This window comes from Mustela nivalis (assembly GCF_964662115.1).
Source record: "Mustela nivalis genome assembly, chromosome: 12".
NCBI classification, from domain to species: Eukaryota; Metazoa; Chordata; class Mammalia; order Carnivora; family Mustelidae; genus Mustela; species Mustela nivalis.
The window spans coordinates 47,936,065-47,954,739 of NC_139031.1; the positions used below are offsets into that span (position 1 = coordinate 47,936,065).

Consider the following 18,675-nt stretch of genomic DNA (forward strand, 5'->3'; position numbering starts at 1 on the left):
ACCTCTGAAATATTTGAAACTGGTGACCTTCTCTTCTTGACATGATCCTTGACACAGTGACCCACGTTCCTGTGAATTCTTTGCAATGGCCACCTCTGGAAATCATTAGCTCCTGGGTATGGATGAAGAATGCTGAGAGATGGTTCTCCTAGGACTCTGTCTCCTGTTTTCTAGCAGTATTCTTCTGAACTGAGATCTTTCCATTGAGGCAGGACATTTCTGCTGCGTCAGAAACGGGTTGGTATTCTCTTGGGCACATAATTAGCATCTCATTATTTTAACTATATAAACACACAAATATTTGTTGAATGAATAAAATATGAAGAATGGAAACAATTGGATACAGGAACCATGGCTTTGGAAGGACAGATCTCTTCCTGGGGCAAAACAGCGACAGAATCTTCCCTTTCTTCCAGTGAGACAGAAAGTTGGGCGAACTCACTCTGGTTAGAGATAGGTTGGTCATTTGGACATGGGCCCAGGGACCGGAGGCAAAATTGGTTACAGTGTAGATTAGTGAAGCTTCTCATTCCAAGAGCAAGAAGGAAAGGGCACTAAAGGTACTAAAATAGAAAAAAGGTTCTTTTCTTCACAGTCTTTTTCTTAACTTGTCATGGTCTTTTTCTTATTTGCCGTCTGATGTCATTTTAAGTCAACAAAAATTAAAATTTTAAATTATTAGCATGAATTATACCATTCATCTTTGTATCGTGGAATGCCAATTTCAAATGGGGATCGAAGAGCACTTAACTTGTCTCTGCGAAATCACTAAAATTATGCAATTTGTTTTTTGTACTGCGTACATGCATACGAATTTAATTCTTACCAGAACAGTGGAAACGCTTCACAAAACTAACTCAATTGTTTTTATTTCACTTCTTAAAATGTGCACGTTCTACCACACTCTGGAAGCAGATGGCTTCCATAACACTCTTACCTTGTATTCCGTTTGAGTCTCGTTAAATGCCAACACATGCTTGGCCCGCCAGAATGCTGGGCCCATGAGGCATTGCCAAAGCTATGTGTGAATAGGGGAGCAGGGAATGGGGGACTCCTATACTGTGCATGCCTCCTCTGCTCAAGTGCATCTTCCTCTGTCCCATTGGACCTCACAAGTTCAACGATAGAAATTTGAGGAATTTCAAGATGGTGACATCTGTGATCTCACCTTCTGAGCAGTTGTCCTGCTTGATGACACAGGACACTTGCCCACAGAGGTGGCCTGACGTGGGGTGGATGTTCCTGTGCTGAGAATGGGGGCTTGTGTTCACCGGTGGACCTGCTCTTGGGCCTTTGGAACTGTTTGTGTGTTTTCAGAATGCCCAAAGCATATCAGCAGAAGAGTGGGGATGTATAATGTATAAGTCTGTAAGTCTATGTTGGTGTTTGTTCTCAAAAAAAATGCTTTACTGAGAGGAATACCTGAAAAACCAGGCAAAGGGCACCATCCTAGAAGGCAGCTTAAGGAATGAGTCAAGGAGGAGAGTCTAGAAGCTGAGGAGACCCCACCTTTTGTCTGTTTAGCGATGGCTTCCGAGCAGGGGTCAGTCCATACCCCACACCCCACCTTCCCCTGGCGGGGGATGATTAGGCCCAGGTGAGCTCTAGCCAGGTAGGTGGGACCTGAGTTGGTGTGAGCCCCTTGACCTATAAGCAGAGAATCCAAGTTGTGTCCGTGGAGGAAAGCTGAGGAGGAAGCCAGGGGCATCACTGGTTTCTGTCAGAAGTCTACAAACAAGGGAGAGACTGAAAACGTGAGTCAGAACTCGAGAAGCCAAGTCTAAACAAGCATTATATGCCTTTGAATTCACTATGAGGTGGGTCTTCTTCCCATTTTACAGATGAGGAAATGGACAGCCAGAGAGTTAAGGGACCAGTTGCGGGTCACAGAGCCAGCTACGGCCTTGTACGGCTGTCACGCTGCTCACCTGTAGGCTGCAGCAGGTTGAGTGGAAATACCCCCATGAGGCAGGAACTCATAATGTTCTCACCCGCATGAGGATCCCAAGGTTCAGAAGAAGGTGGTGGTGATGAGAGCTTGTTCTGGACAGAAAGCTGGTCATGTGGTCCACAGTTGGGTCAGCGTGGGTCAAAGTCTGGAGACCGTTACCATGGCTGTAGTAATGGCCAGCATCCTGTTCGGGGTGAGCTCAGTTGCCTAAGGGGCTGGAGGATTCTAAGGGATCAAACAATAATCCCTGGTTTTAGAAACGGGTGGAAATAATCTTCAGCTGCTGGACTAGAAATTAGAAATGCAATTTACTTTATCTTTTAAAGCAAGTTCAAGGGCATTAAGAATCACTTTACAATGATCTCTTTGGTATTTACAATATCCCTAAAAGGTAACAAAGCTGCTTCCTTTCATGTTTCTATCTATGCAGCTCTAAGGAGCAGGGACAAGGCCATCCCCCTAGGATTGAGGGAGCTGCTGTCCGACTCCAAATCCCCCACCAGCTCTGACACGATGCTGCATATAAGGAAGCTTCCCACTGTCCTTCCATTTCTTGTTTTACCTCATTTGGTTAAACCACACAAGCTCCGTGCTTGGAACTTCCGTTGTCTTATCTTGAACATCATGCACCGTTCCAGTTCCAGCCAGCCCCCCAGGAAGGAAGCATTCTGTTCCCATTAGACAGAAGGCCTGGCAGGCAATGGCCTCGCTGTTGAAAAGCTCTGTAAGTAACATTATCTCTATGGCCTTACAAAGATCTATCAGAACTGGAAAGTGCACAGCGGTAGAGTTTAATAGTATCTCTGGTCTGCTTATCTCACAATCAAATATGGAAAGGAAAACCAGAGGCAAGAGAGGGAGGGTGAGGACGAGGAGGAGAGGTGGAGGGGAGGGAGAGAGGCAGAGAGGAATCGAGCACGAGGCTCCTTTCTAATCCACTCTGAGTTTTCCTGAACCCAGTCCTAACTGAACAAATCAATGTATCACGTCTCAATCTTTGTCAAACTTGTTGGGAACTTAAACTGGGCTAATGCTTTATTGTAATCAACTTGTGGTTCAAATTGCTATTTTATGCTTGTCATTCTTAGTATTACTTGAAATATGTTTTTTATTATTCTCTCTCTTTTTTAACTTTGATAACTTGGTTAAGTATTCATTAAATATGTAGATGTTGCAGTAAGTGCCTTCCTTTGGGCTGGGAGGAAAAAAAAAAGGAAATTTGCATGGCAAGTTCTCAATCTTGTGTTTTTATTTTCCCAAAGCTTCTGGTTTCTCAGAACTGATGCTTTAAACAAGCTGTTTCCTTTTGATTTACACTGCAGAGAATTTTGAGAAGTTCTAAATTAAATGGGTAAAAGAAATTTTTCAAGTGGTGCAAAAATATTTAAAAATGTGCCATGGAAAAATGTCTGAATCTATTTTGCTTAAAACGTTATGCCAGGAATTAAGCTGTAAATTGGGTAGAAAAGACTCCATGCCCATTTCTTTCTGCTGTAGGAAATTTGAAAGTCGCCATTGAATTCTAGATTGCGAGGGTCACGGAAGGCTCTTGGACGACCTGAGACAGCGTGCGTGCCTACTCCTCTCTGGTGGGGGCATTTGCGCAGGTACAAAGCAGTGTAATAGTTGTACTCAACACTGGATTCTGGGCAACCGAGAAGCTCTTCCTCATCCTGTTCGGCTCGAATCCTCTCCCAAACCTAGAGACGGATTGCCGGGAATTCCTCCGTCTTCCTCCTCCTTGCTTTAGTATCAGATCTTTTGTCTCCTGTGGAGAGTCTTTGAGAGGGGCAGCAAACGTTCCAGCAAGAATAGGAGCTGGTGCCTCCTGAAGCTCTAGCCCTGAGCTTTTCTATTCACCTCTTTAGATGTACTGTAGCATTTAACCTCCACCGTAACCGGGTCTGGTAGTTCTGAGAATCCCCCGATTTTAAAGCTGAGAAAACTGAGACAGAGGAGTGAAGTGACTTGTGAAAGGTATGGCAGGATTTCAGCCCAGCATAGCTGCCGCCCTGGGCCCAGGCACAGACAGGGAGAAGGAGTGTAATCGTTGAAGGGTCGGTGAGTCGTGGAGGGCGCGAGGGAGGCCTGTGGGTTGGAAACGATCTGATCCAGAGGCTGAATGTGTAAAGCTGTTTAGGGTTAGAAATGATCTGATCCAGAGGCTGAATGTGTAGAGCTGAATGGTTATGTGCTTTCATGTATGTGTATTACACTTCCCTTATATTAAAAAAGAAAAGGAGGAAATGGGCAAAAATAAAGAATTAAGGTGTATGTATCTCATGGCAAATTGAATACATGTCTTGCCACACGGTGGCTTTGGGGTAATGACTCGATCTCTGTCCAAGTCTCCATGTACTCATCTGCAACGCTGGGGAGACTACTCCTACTCCAGAGGGAAGGATTAAATGTGTACTTTCCATGGAGATCCAGAAACGAAGCTAATCTCTTCTTCAATGCCATGGTAATAGGGCATCCCAGCTGGTTCAGGGAAGGGAGTGCTCAGCTTCAGAGCTAGCAACCAGGATCCTTCTTTCTAAATAAAGAAAGTGTAGGTGTTCAAAAGCCATTTTGCTGGCCGGATCGAGGTGGGTCCTTCTCCAGGTAAAGAGCTCTTCCTTTCACAACAAATTGTATGACCAGATCCAGGGTGAGCCAACCTGACACTAATAAATCCACTGGCTTCCCCTACGGGAGGTGCGGACATCAGAGAAGGTACATTTTCCCCGCCTCTGGTGTAAATCTTGTGTTTCAGAAGTAAAAAGCTGAACCGAAAATGAATGGACCTATGTCATTTAGGACAAAGACAGAATTCCAAGGAGAAGGACACGATGAAAGAAAGAAGTTATACTTCTTGGATGATAGGACTGTATCTGCCCATTGGGGCTAGCTGTGCCCCAAACCTGTGAGGCCAGAAGCCTTCGTTCCCTTCACTTCTGCGCCATCCCACGGAGCTAGCCCACAGGCACACGAACGATGCTGGCGCGTGGACCCTTCACGGTGCCCTCCCATGCCTGATGGCCGGCCCTTCATCACAAAGGCCCATTCTCATTTCACCAACGGTCCGCTCTGCTCGCCACAGTTCTGTCAAAGCAGACAAATTAAACTTGTCAGGTGACATATGGAAGAAAAGGCTTTCTGATTTACTGTGGAACTGTTTATGGATAAGAGCTATTTCTCTTGGCCTGGTACCTGCTCTCAAGGCTTGATCACATTTCAAGGTGCTCAAGCAGTCGAGGTCCTCAGATGGCTGCCGGCTCGTGGCCGTCTGTGTGCAAAGACATCTGAATATGGACGGAAAGCCATAGCAAATGAAGGGAGACTTAAGTCTCCATCCAGCCGTCTCTCATTTCCTTACTCCGTGATCGGAAGCCTCACGATGACTGTGTCCATTGAGGAAAGGACCGGGGGTCACACCTCAATGGAAAAAAAAAAAAAAAAAAGAAAGAAAGAAAAAGACATCTTCAGTTTAGAGTGGATGAGTCTGAAAGCATCCTACTGTTTGTTGAGCCGTGCGTACTCAAAGCTCTATTCCCTTCCCCCCAGACTGGACGCTATCATGTCTATTTCTGGTTGGTGCAGTCCTTTATAAGAAAGAAAACCCTAGCGGTATGGGAAGGTCAGATTGGGGGTGATCGTTCTCCCTCAAGCTTTTCAGATGTCACAACCAGATGAAGGATAATTTAAGCAGCCCAGAGCCGGGTGATGGGTCTTGCAGAGCTGCCTGTCTGGTGGACCTGGAGGAAAGCTTATCCCCGGCAAGGTAATTTACGACGGAAGACAAGCGGGGCTCCCCGCAGGCAGTGCCGCCGAGGTCCTCTGAAGAACCCCTGCTTTATTGGAGAGAGCTGTAAGGCTGAAGACAGGATGACTTACGGCTTTCCAGTGGCTTTCCCCCTTTCTCCTCTTCCTTGTTGTGATTGTTATTTATTATTTGTGGGCAGGGATGAGAGGGTTCACTTTGCCAACTTTTGAACCCTCTCTAAATTCATGGCTCTGAGTTTTGAACCGTCCCTGAACCTTCCTGCATTGGAGTTTCTATTCTTCTAGCATTTTGCAGCTTCCCGTGGTGGACAGAGAAAGACTCTAGAAGGTTTCTTTTTAAAAGGTGGAAATAATTCCTTAAACATCAAATAGCTCTCTTTAGAAAGGCAGGCTGGTTTGATGAGTCAAGTGTAAATGAATTGAAAACATATGCTCCAGATCTCCCTCAGTTTCTGTAGCAAGTTCAGGGCGGAATTCCTAATAGAGCTTCATTGGGTTCAGAGCTGTGATGAAATAATGGGCAAGGGATGGGCCAGACCCATTAGTTCTTTTGGTTTCTACTGCTTTGTTCCTTATTTAATATAAAATGGGCTTTGGTTGAGCTCTGAAAGCTGGAGAGAGAGGAGGAGACGTTTATAAGCAGTCTTTTGCCAAGTAAGAAATCTGTATTAGGAAATAGAGCATTCTGGCGCAGGACTGAATTCTTGGTTTTAATGGCTGTAACATTAGGAGGCAGAGAGAACTTTGAAATCCGGGCTGTCTAATCCTCCACTCGGTTGAAGCCCTTCTCATCACCTTCACACCCCTGGCTAATTTGGCACTTCCTCCCCACCCTTCAAGTCCTGTCCTTAAGAACCCTGCGAGGTTATTTGGGTCTAGTACTTTCTACGGCCAATTGCCTTAAGTATGTCCGTTTGAAAGAGTGCCTCGCACAGGTGGGCAGCTGGAGCAAGGCAGCCTGGGATCACGGAGAGGACGGCCGAGGGGATTCTGCTCTTCCCATGGTCCCCGTGCTCCGGGCCGCCCGCCGTTGCTCTGGCCTCGGACCAGACAGGCAGCAGAGCAGACGGCTGGGAAATGCCTGCCCAGTGCAGAGCTCGGGAGCTGGGCAACAGCGCTGGTCTGATGCCCACGGATGGTACCTGTGGTGTGTGTTCTGGACAGAGCGGCCCCAAGGCCCCATACCAGACAGAGCCACGCAAGGAATGTTGACTTTCGCTGCTCACATCCTCCATACATGCTTGGGAAAACCGCATGCTGGGTTCTGTGCATCTGCTGTGTTTCCCCACCTGGCAAAGAGGGGCTTGCCTTTTGCCACCCACCTGGTGGCATGGCCGCGGGGCGAATGAGAAACCCCACCAAGAGCTTACAGATCCCTGGTGGCAAGTCAAGCACCCCTCTAAAGTCCCAGGCACTGGTGAAATGTGTTCTTAGCGTCAGAGCTCAGGGAACAAGTACGTAGGTTTGGCCTGCAGTTAGCAAGCAGCGCAAAAACATGCTTTCTTCTTTGTGGGATGGAAAACACAGTTGTTACAAGTTACTCTGTCATGACAGAATGTGCTGGGAAGGAACTGCCAAGAAAGCCAGTCGGCCCAGCCTGGGGCGCCGGGGTCCCGGGGCCAGCTGGGATTATCTAAAGTGGGGCGCCCTTAGAGCAAGCAGGAATTCTCTTCCACGACAGACTCTCGATACCTCCCCATCCAACTGTTTTAAAAGCTGCAGAGAATTTAAAATAGAAGCTTTTTGGAGGGAGGAGAGAGTCCTTTGGGGGTGTTTTGTTTGCTTTTGTTTCTATCTCCCTCCCTGGAATGCTGTGAAAACCTGGAGAAGCCAGCTCTCAGAGAAGGCCTTGCAGAGAAACAAAACCCCCTCATGCCAGAATGAAGGGTGAGGAGCCCTTTCTGGGTTCTGGTTTTATAATCAATTCTGTTTATAGTAGGAAAGCAAGAGCCCCCTTCTTGAATTCAGCACATGTCGTCTCTTCTAGACGCTACGCCTCCTTATTCAAACATTATAGGGCCTAGGGCTTCAATAGGTTACTATTAAGCAGCTAATGCTAAATACAGACGAATATTGCTAGTTGAATGGGGTGACTGTCGCTCTGCGGTAAAAGTGCCATTCACATGAGGGAGGTGAGGATTGCAAATGGCAGCCACGAGGGACAAAATGGCGAACTGGACGGGTGGGGGCAGAATGACTTGTAGGCTCTTCTGAAAGTTCAAGAGAGGGTAGGAGCTGGTTGAGGGGGGATTGAAGGGCAATTATAGGCCACTGGGTCCTAAGAAAATGGGGAAGGGGGAAAGGTCTTGGGGCTCAAGGCAACCTTTGGCTTTTCTCTCTCTCCCTGTTTCTCCCTCTCTCTGTCTCCGACTCTGACTCTGTCTCTGCCTCTCTCTCTCTCTCACACACACTTGGGCACACACACAGCCCCATGGCTTATTCTTCTGGCTCAGATTATATAAAACACCAGACTATGCTAGGAAAGGAAGAATTCCAAGTGTTACTCCAGAACTATCTAAAATAAAGTTTTTTATGAGGGATCCCAGTGGGTTGTCTGACCCTGGGACATTCATTCTTTTCTCAGAAATCCCTGTGGGGAGGAGTCCCAATAAAAAGCAGTAAATAAATTTAGAGATTTTGAACATGTCAGTTTAAAGAGGGAGGTTCCCGCCCTCCATCCCTGCTCTGGCTCCACAGAGAGGCAGGGGCCCACCTCCACTTCCTTCTTGCTCCCACCCACCTGGCACAGAGGCCGTTCTGCCGCAGCCTCCAGGACGCTGTGGAGAGGGGTCTTTCCCTCTTCGAGAGTCAGAACTCTGAATGGAATTTATTCGTGCCCAGTTGAGGTCTATATACCAGACAAGACACTGAGACAGATACCCCTTAGTCATGCCCATGCAAAGAAGCCAAGTGTCTCTTGTCTTTCTTCAGTGAAAGGGGGATTATGGGAAATGTCCCCACTCTCTTTACCTCACAAGGGTGATATGAAAATTAGAAAGTTAATTTTTTTTGACGGGCGCTGTCATACTCAGGTGACAGGCAAAGCAATATAATGTTTATTATTATGGTTATCGCTGTGTTCCCTGTGCACTCCTGGCTCTCTCTCACCTCACAGGGGTGAGTATGGTCTCCCCGGGAAAAGACAACAGTACTGGTTGCTAATTAGAAAATTCATGGGGCTACACTAGACAACCACTTCAAATTATAGTTTCCCTAGGCATTGATCATGCTTCATTCCCAAATGAGATCAGAGAACCCGGCTACTTTAAAAAAAATAATGGGATGGGGATAGAAAGGGCTGAGATAGACCTAAACGTTTTAATTAATATTTTGAAAAATGCAAAACTCTGCTAGCTCATGAATGTTTGATTTATGTAGACCTGTGCTGTCTGGTCGCCCCTGACCACATGTGGCTAGTAAAACATCTGAAATGTGGCTACTTTGAATGAAGGCATGCTGTGAGTATAAAATACACCCGGGCCTTTGAAAGTTTGTAACTACAAGGAAAAGAAAGAAGAGTATAAATTGCCTTATTAATTCTTTCATATGTTACATGTTGAAATGGTATGATGGCCTACGTTTATTAAACATCTTAATAAAATTAATTGTAACAGCTTCTCTTTCTTTTTTAAATAGGGAGTAGGGTGGCCCTCCCGGATAGTGGCTACCAGCAAAGGTAAAAATGACATGTGGCTGCCTTTGTGGCTTGCTTTGTGTTTCTGTTTAGGCCTCCCTAGTACAGACTTTACTAATCGACAGTGGCAGATTGCTCTCTGGAATTCAGCATTTCTTCCCCAGTTCACAGTATCAGGGATATGACGGACCTGGACAGTCTCTGATGTTACACACAGTGTCAGGAAAATTTGTGAAACAATTTATGGCAGATGGAAGAGAAGTTACTGAGCGCCCTTTCTGATGAATCTGTGCATTTATCTCCTCTTTTCATTGCTTTCCAGCTTTTTTTTCTTTATAAATAATTCTGCGAGTTGTAAAAAACTGGTAATAATGAAAACGACTCTTATCTGTAGAAATGCAGATTACTCGTGTCTGTTAGAATGTGGTTGATCATGGCTCTCTATGGAAGGACCAATTTGCCGTTCTATGTACATTTATCTCAGCATACTCTTTTGCCCATATGTGTGGGATTCCTTGAATTTTGGCCCAATGGCATCATCTTACTTAATCCCTCATTAATCAGTTAAAAAAAAGAAATCTCTGACACAAGTTCTTTTTATATTCGTAAGAAAGTCATGATTTTATCTTCTTAGACAATCCTAGAGAGTTTAGGAGTTCACAGTCATCAAGATTAACCACTGTGTGTCTCCCTCCTCCCGTAACCCCCAGCCACTTGTAGGCCCACATGGTGGAAATAGTGAAGCCCTGAGATGGGATGGAGACTGAGTTTTTCTATAGAAACTGTTTTACCTGACAACCGCGTGACCACTACTTGTACACAGAACAAGCTAAATTGTGGGCTTTTCTGAATTTTGTGAGCCAGCCAGGGATTCCACCCACCCAGTGGAATATTCGATTCTCATAGAGTCGAGCTGAGTTCCCAAAAAACGAAAGAGAAACCTAGCATACAACACATCGGTAAGGGGGCCGCTGTAGGTGTTGATCAAGCACCCACGGCATAAAACCCCTGAATGTAAAGGTGAACATATATAAAAGAAAGTGGGCTGTCATGGGGCTTTGTCCTCCCCACCTCTTTTTGTTTGTTTTGCTTAAAAAAAAAAAAAAACAGCCTCATTCTTATTTTACCTTACTGTCATTTTTTTCAAACAATAACTGTTTTCCTTCAGAGCAAAGCATGACAAGATGACCCAGGCACATCCGTAGGTAATTCACATGCCCACTTATTTCTGTGAATAGAATTGATCTTAAAAACATGAGCAAACTGAAAATATAAAGTAGGTGATTTCACACACTCCACTCTACGAAATTTGGAAATACTACACTTAGAATGTATACGTTTTGTTTCTTTTCCTTAGTTTTTTTTTTTTCAAGAAGTTGGCTTTTATTAGCAGAAAGATCATTAAATTTTGTGAGTATTGGCCTCCAGCATTTAAATTTTTACAGAACACATCGACGTTTACTGGTCTTTCACCAGCAGAGACGCATGGTTTTTATGTATCTGTAATTCTGAAAGGGAAACATTCCCTCTACAAACGCAGAACAGTCCACTTATAAAATTTATGTTTGTGGCCTCCTTTCTTATATAAAGCAGCCACCTTGGAGACTCCATTTAAAGTACAATTAAACAACATTCTCGCCTATATAATCTGCCCAAATGTAATTATTTTTTCTTTTTTGGTTCTTCGGTAAATAACACAGGAGGCTTTGTAGCATGAGGAAATCCCTTGACCCAGGTATTTTCAATACCATAATTTAATTGATGAAAATGAAAACCAACATATGCCTTTTTATAATTTTTGGTTGCTTGAAATTAATTCTCAATGTTTAAATTGGCTGTGAGATACTAAAAAATACTTTTTAAAATTGTTAACAAAGAAGAGTATGATTTTATGCAACTATTCACTCCAGAATAATATAACATCTTTCAAAAAGTTGATTCATTTAAGTGAAAACCTTTGATAAAATGTTAAAGAATTTTATGTGCTTTTGACATACATTATAAAAGAGTTTCATATATCTTAATTCTCAAAAAAATGGGAAGAAATGCTGGCATATTACATCTTCTATCATTATTCAAAAATAACAGAACACTGCACTTTAAAAATAAAACCCAGGTTTCATTTGCATGGAAAATTTGTTTCTTATGGAAGAGATTTAGTCTGGAGTCATTTGCTACAGAAAAGAACTACTTTATGCTTTAGCTCTTCTCTTTATGTGGGATTTTCTAACCGGGATTATCCTCCCCAGCTGATTTTACCTGTTTCTTCTCTCTGAAAGAGTTTGTTACAGTCATGACCGAGAAACGAACAGATAGAAAGACACAAAGATATAGATCCTTTCTGGAAAGCAAAGAATCGGGGAATCCTTTCCAGAAAATAGATTTCTTTTGTATGGAACTGATAATATTTAAAAGGCAACACAGGGGTGATGTGTATTTGGGGCTAAAAAAGCTTTGGAAACAAAAGTTACTATTTATCACATATGACCATACTAATTATCAATACTATTGCTCATATAAAGAATATCATAGACTCTTTATAACATATGGCTTTTTTTTTTTTTTTTTTTTTGGTCAGGAGATATTCCATGGTTAACATGTCCATAATTCATGTGAAAAGTAGCTAAGAAGGGAATAAATTCAGGAGAAAAAGAAGTACTTCGGGTATTTGTACTCTGAAATCAAGGCAGTCGACGAAATGCCTGTAGTTGTCGGGCAAAGTTTTATATTTGTTTTTATCTAGACAAGGGATCTTTATCAACATTTCAGAAGCATCCCCGACCATCCCCCTCCGGAAAAGCTTCAGAATGCTTTGCTAGCAGGATTGCAAAAGCAACTGTTTGTCTCTATAACATCCAGATGAAAATGAAAATTTTTAAGAGCATCTCATTACTTTATCCATATGAGGCCCAACTCAATCCAAAGACTGTGCCTTTCATACGGGTTTCTGGCAGTGTGCAATCTTAAAAAGATATAGTTATTTAAATAACATGCCAGCTCAGATTCCTTTTGTCCAAACTCAGGGCGTGTTTCTGTTGAGTATCACACAGCTTGTTTCCTGCCCCGTCTTTCCCACCTTCTCCCGGTAAAGTAACCAGAGAAAACCTCCGGGTACCCCCGCCCGACAGAGGTGCGGGTAATTTGGACCCCGTGGGTAGATGTGCAGTACTGTGATCCATGTAAGCATGTGACCAATAGATGTTCATACAATGGATCTGTGTCAGGAATAAGTTATCAGAGGAAGAGTGTGCTGTTGGTAAGGGGCTTTATTAATTTAGAAACTCAGGACTCCAGTAATTTTTTTTTTCTTTACAATAACCTGAGTGAGTGGTGAGAATCCTTTACAATCGACCGTGATGAAGACGATATTGTCAACGTCTATTTAGGCTGGTGCTATTCCAGAACGTTATCCACAATTGATTCCAATTTCTCATTCTTCAAAGTTTTCCCTATATCCTGAAAGAAAGGCATATAGTTTAACCTGCAGGAGAGCAGAAATTGAAGGAAATTGCAAAGCAACATCTGAATAATGAATATCTTGCCAGGAAAATGTGTCTGGTCTTCCAGGAAAGAGTGTTGGAAGAGATGAGAGACGGCAGGGGGATTTTCTCTGACGTGATTTTGAATTCTTTGACAGGACTATCTCCCTGTTTATGAAGCACAGAGAAGTATGCTCGAGGATGTCCTGGAAAGGTGATCGTAAGGAGAATGCAGGCAAGGAAGTTGTTCAAACCAGCTCCCTGCTCATCTCAGTATTTTCAGTTTTTCTCTGCATCTCATGCTAATGACCAGCCCAAACCAAAGACAGACATTTTCCAGATGCTTCGGTGAATTTATTGGGTTTTCTATCCTCTTACAGATAATAATAACTTGCAATCAGAGCTCTACAATTTAAGAAGCATTTCATTTTCATAATAATCATTTAAAGTTGCCACCACCACCACCACCACCATCATCATTATGCTGATTGGTATAGATAAGAATACTGAAGTTCAGACTCATTTTTAATCATTCAAGTAATAGGTGGAGAGGCAGGGATTTTTTAAACACAAACCATCAAACCTCAAACTTTTCTCCCTGCTTTTCTCCCACCTTTTGGAAGGACACTGGGATAGAAAAAGATATTAATCTCTTAATAATTACATTTGCTTTTTTGAGTAAGAACATGAAGAGATGTACTACGCCATTTAAAATACTTTTATGTTGATAGACTTATGCAATATTCATACTGTTTTGCGCTATTTAAGAAAGAGGAAGTGTAATTCTTCACCATAAAAATAAACTAATATCATCGGGCTAGGAGTTGCCAGTGACCAAATCATCCTGATTGCTTCCAAGCCCTGTTGGGGGTACGGATGACAGTTTGGCATTTGGGAGAGTGGGACCAGCACCCTGTAGGCTTCTCTGTGAAGCCTACACCATTCCTCCAGGGTGCACCGGGAACTTGCCTCCTGCTCTTGCTTTGTTCCCCTCCACTGATGACTGGCTAATTCATCCAGAGCACATCCAAAGAGAAAGTCGGGGTCTCCCCACCATGCTGTGGACTTGCTTCAGAGGACCTCACCAGATGACCTTTCCACTGAATTCAAAGACAAAAATCGGAAAAAGCAAACCAAAACAAATCTTTACAGCTGTCTTTATCTCAAGGACGGGGCTCCCTTTCTAACAGAGAATGGCTTCTCCCTGCTACGGGGTTGTTCTTCAACAACAGATGGGTCTGTAAGTGAAAAGAGACCTCATTTGTCTGGTGGCGTGTGGACTTCTTCAAATGCACATGTGGTTCCGAGTGCCGTGGAGGGACCACACGACATTAATGCAATTTCCTCTTTATTGGGCCCCCTCTCTACCAGCCCTGATGCTCAGGCGTCCACATTCAAGACGCAGGCCTCCATCAGATCAGCATGAGTGCCACGGAGCTTTGTGGAGCTCCGCCAAAGTAACAGGCCAGCAGTTGGGAGAGGCTAGTGATGATGTGATTTCAATTTCATACCATCTGTCCCCAGATTTCTTTCACTATGGGGCTGGTCACTGGCTTTGAAGAAAAGTCAGAGTGCCAGGGCTCTGGAAAGCTCTGTATGGAGCAGTTGAAAGGACAGGAGACTCTGTAAGCCCCATAGAGTGCTACTCCCACTGGGAGATGGACTTGAAAGTCCCAGTGAAAGCAGTGTCAACCTTAAACAGCTGGCTGTGTGTCTGAGAGCCTGGGTAGGAGATGTCACGTTGTTTCCTGGGTGACAGACAGACCACAGGCAACTAAGGAAGAAGGGGTAAAAGATTGGCTGGCATTCTTTCCAGCAGGGAATATTCTTTCTTCTTGGGAGAACAGAGCCTTACCACCTATTGTGGAAACGTAACCCCCTCCAACCCCTTTCTCCAGTAAGATCTCACCATTCCAATAAGAACCTAAACTGGAAAACAAAAACAAGGGGGAAAAAATGGCTTTTTTTGTCCAGTGCGTCAGAGGCTTTTTGTTTTTGTTTTTGTTTTATGGTGGATTATTTTACACAGGCCCTTGAATGATTATTTTCTTTGCTCCCAGGCAATACGGATTAATTGATACAATAAAGGTCTGGAAGCCCTAAAATGTTGGTTTAATTCCCAACTCTGACACAAAAGAAGCTAAACGACTTGCAAGAGAATATGTTGAAAAATCAACAACAATTTTCCTATCTGCAAATAGTGTTGGAGTGCCACTGGGACGCTGTGTGGCATTCAAAAAAAATTGTGTTCCAAATGCTAATTATTCACCAGTTGGCGTTCCAGATCGTGTCTCTTGACATCAGTAAGCTGATTGCTAACAGGATAATACTGGTTTAACTTTTTAAATGTGGGTTTCAAAAGTAGAAGTTTTCAAAGTCACCAGAGAAGCAGAATATTGAATGGAGAAAAAACAAAAAACAAAACAAAAACCATAGGCAAGAATCAGGATGTCAACTGGTTTGTTCTACAGTGAGAAAACTAGTGCCCAGTGAGGTTAGTGACCTGGTCAAGGCCACAGAGAAAGTTAGTGACATGCCAGGACAGAATGCTGGACTTGACTTTGATCAGTAGCACATTCTAGAAACCATTTGGCTTTTTATATGCCTGCTTTCTATGATGATTCCTGGAAAGGGATTTCTCATGACGTGGGTCTTTCACAGCTCTACATGGGTGATTGGGGGGCAACGTGCAAGGGCACTTTTCCACAGAGCTGCTTCCCCACCGTGTGCAACGCTCATTCCTCGATGACAGAATTGCCAGTGTCTCCTATCAGTCGCTGAAGCCTTAGAAGGCAGGAAAATAAACAAAGCCTGACAACTCTGTTCCCGTGTTATGACCTGTTCACCTCCCTGCCACTTCCAACTTCACTTCTCCCTGAGTAGCCTCCACGTTATTTAAGTCAGCAGGACTTTCAGAAATCAGGCTGCGTGCATCGAGGCTGCCAGAAGGAAGGGTTATGCGACCGGCATGTGTGGGTCTGAGCTCTTTAAACTCCAGGTGATGCCTGGAGTTGAGAAGGAAGGAGTGGAGACTGCTCTCAGGGTAGCTTTTAGTCTCCAAAGTTCCAGATTTTTTTCCTTTCTCTTAACTGCTTCATGTCCTGGCTTTACTAAGGTTCTCACTCTTGATAACAATTTCTTAAAGTACTTGGGAGCCTACTTTATTCTGGAATGTTCGAAAAGGTGGCTTGAACAAAAGCCTGGGTAACTTAACCTTAAATGAATCCAAAGCAAATCCCGATTTACTACGGATGACACTAACATTCACATTCATTTTATTTTATGTTTTCCAAATTCATTTTAAAATGCTCATTTGTACATGGACATTCACAGTTGCATTTTTCATAGTGGCCTAAATGTAGAAACAATCCAAACAAATGTCTGCCGATTTATGACAGACATGTCATGGCGACTGGTTGAACAGAGAGGTGGGGTAGCTGTACGACGGAATATTTTCCAGCAATAAAAACAAAGTGCTGGGGCACCTGGGTGGCTCAGTGGGTTAAGCTGCTGCCTTCGGCTCAGGTCATGATCTCAGGGGCCTGGGATCGAGTCCCACATCGGGCTCTCCGCTCAGTGGAGAGCCTGTTTCTCTCTCTCTCTCGCTCTGCCTGCCTCTCTGCCTACTTGCAATCTCTCTCTGTCAAATAAATAAATAAAATCTTTAAAAATAAAATAAAAAAACAAAAACAAAGTGCTGATACATACTACAGTATGGATGAGCCTCCAAAAGTTACAGCAAGTGAGAGAAGCCAGACCCCTCCCCAAGAAAACCCACAAAAAGACCCACATATTATATGGTTCCATTTATATGAAACAAACAGAAAAGGTGAATCTGTAGAAATAGAAAGTGGCTTAGTGACTGCTAAAGGCTGGAGGTGGGAACGAGGAATGGCTGCAAATGGACACAAGGTTTCTTTTGGGATGATGGGATTGTTGTAAAATTAGGTTGTGGCCGAGGTTGTGCAACTCTAAATTTGCTCATCATTGAGCTGTATACTCTGAACGAGTAAATTCTGCGGTGTGGGAATTATATGGCACTAAAGCAGTGAGAACCAACAACCGTGCACCAGATGCCCCAGCTCTTCGTATGGACGATGTCCCTTGGCGGTGGGGAGGGAGGGGTGTTTGGTCCGGTCTGACCGCGGGACTGATTGAGCCTTTGCCTTTCCCTCAGCCCCAAGGCTCCTCCTGGAGAGCCAGCGACCTGCAAGTCCTTCAGGAGCCCTTGACATGATGCAACAATTTACAAAATCAACTGTCTGCCCTTGTGAAGTGAAGTCTGACCAAAGTCTCAGTTCAGGGACACATGCATTCAAAGGGAAAAAGCCCATGGCCACGGCAACAATTTAGGTCTGCAATTAAGACACTTCAAGTGTTGGGGGCTGACAAGGAGTTAAAGTAAATGTTGATTTAGTTGTAAAGTGTTCAGAGATGTAGCCTTGCGAAAGGGTCTTGCACAACCGCAGGCTTTTGTTTATGTATGCGTTGTTGTTGTCTTTAAAATATTCTTTTTTTCTTTCCCTCCAGAAAATTTCCAGCCAGCACTGGGACCCTTAGCAGGGGAGACTGGAAGTGGGTCTGAATAATTCATTCAAGATAATTTCAAAAAATCACCCTTTAACGAGTACCATATTCCCTCCAATTTTCCCTTATATATGATTCACCGTTTTGCAAATACTGATGTATAAAGAATGCATTGAATGTGGCAAAAGTTGAAGATAGCCCCTGCGGATAAGACCTAATGGACGCCCATCCTGAAGTAATACATACAGCTCAGCCTCCAGACATGTGTCTTCAATTTAAAATAATTCAGCAATCATGTTCAACCAGAACCTGATTACACAAAATGGGACTTTTTAACTCCCAGACTTGGATCAAATTTTGAGGCCACAGAAAAAGGGGGGTTGGAGATAATATGTGCCATGTTTACATATTCCAGATACTATGATTAAATGATCCACACTCAGATTTAACTGTTTCTTTGAGCTTATCAAGGTACCTATAACCACTTCTCATGTATAGAAACTTGCCAAGCCTTTATGAGAACTTGTGTCAAAGTCCTGGCCCAAGAGGTAAAGGGAAGAAAGCGGAAAATCAGTTGAGTTCTTCTGTCTGAATATTAGAGTTTCCCAAGCTCTGTCATGTTCTCCACTTTCCTGGAGACTCGGGAAGAAGGAGCAGGATTGAACGGAGTTGGCTCTTCCTGGTGTGACAATCTGGGTAGCCTGGTGTGTCGTGGTCCCCGGAAGAGGCTTTGCCCCCTCTTAGATCTGTTACCTTCCTGCCCACTGCCTCCCTTCTCCCTTATCACTATGGCTGGTCTCCTTTCTCACAGGCAAATTGGACCTGTGCCCTTATGGGATTTCTGAGATGCTAGGAAGTCCCACATCCGTCTCCTTTGATAGACTGCCCAGTGTGTGAGCTGCTACCGTTAATATATTACCTCCAATCCCTTTGCTCAGAAGAAATGGTAGATATAAAAGTGTTTGGTGAATCCCAAGGAATGGTCTCTGGTGATAAGATTGCCCGATAAAATACAAATGCTTAGGTCAATTCAAATTTCAGATACACAACAAATAATTTTTAGTATGCGTATGTCCCAAATGTGCATAAGACATACTAAAAAAATATTTGCTGCTTAACTGAAAGTTGAATTTAGTCGGGAATTGTGTACTTCTACATGCTGAATCTGGCAACCCTATCTAGCTTATGACCACCACGGTGTGGTGTAAGGGTAAGGGCGCCCGTGGCCTAGAAGGAAGGGAAAATCAGACTGTAACATGAGCATCTCCACATCACCGCTGAAGGGCAAGGAGCCAGTTCATTTCCCCAGAATTATTAAA

The 18,675-nt window shown here is 43.8% G+C and overlaps 1 long non-coding RNA gene across 1 annotated transcript in view; it reads left to right on the plus strand.

Annotated features, from left to right (window-relative positions):
• Positions 1–17,800, plus strand: part of LOC309845371 — a 195,141-nt gene extending 177,341 nt beyond the window's left edge. The window contains exon 4 of the long non-coding RNA XR_014301251.1: positions 17,360–17,800. This is a non-coding gene — a long non-coding RNA (uncharacterized lncRNA). The remainder of the gene's footprint in view (positions 1–17,359) is intronic.
• The last annotated feature ends 875 nt before the right edge of the window (positions 17,801–18,675 follow it).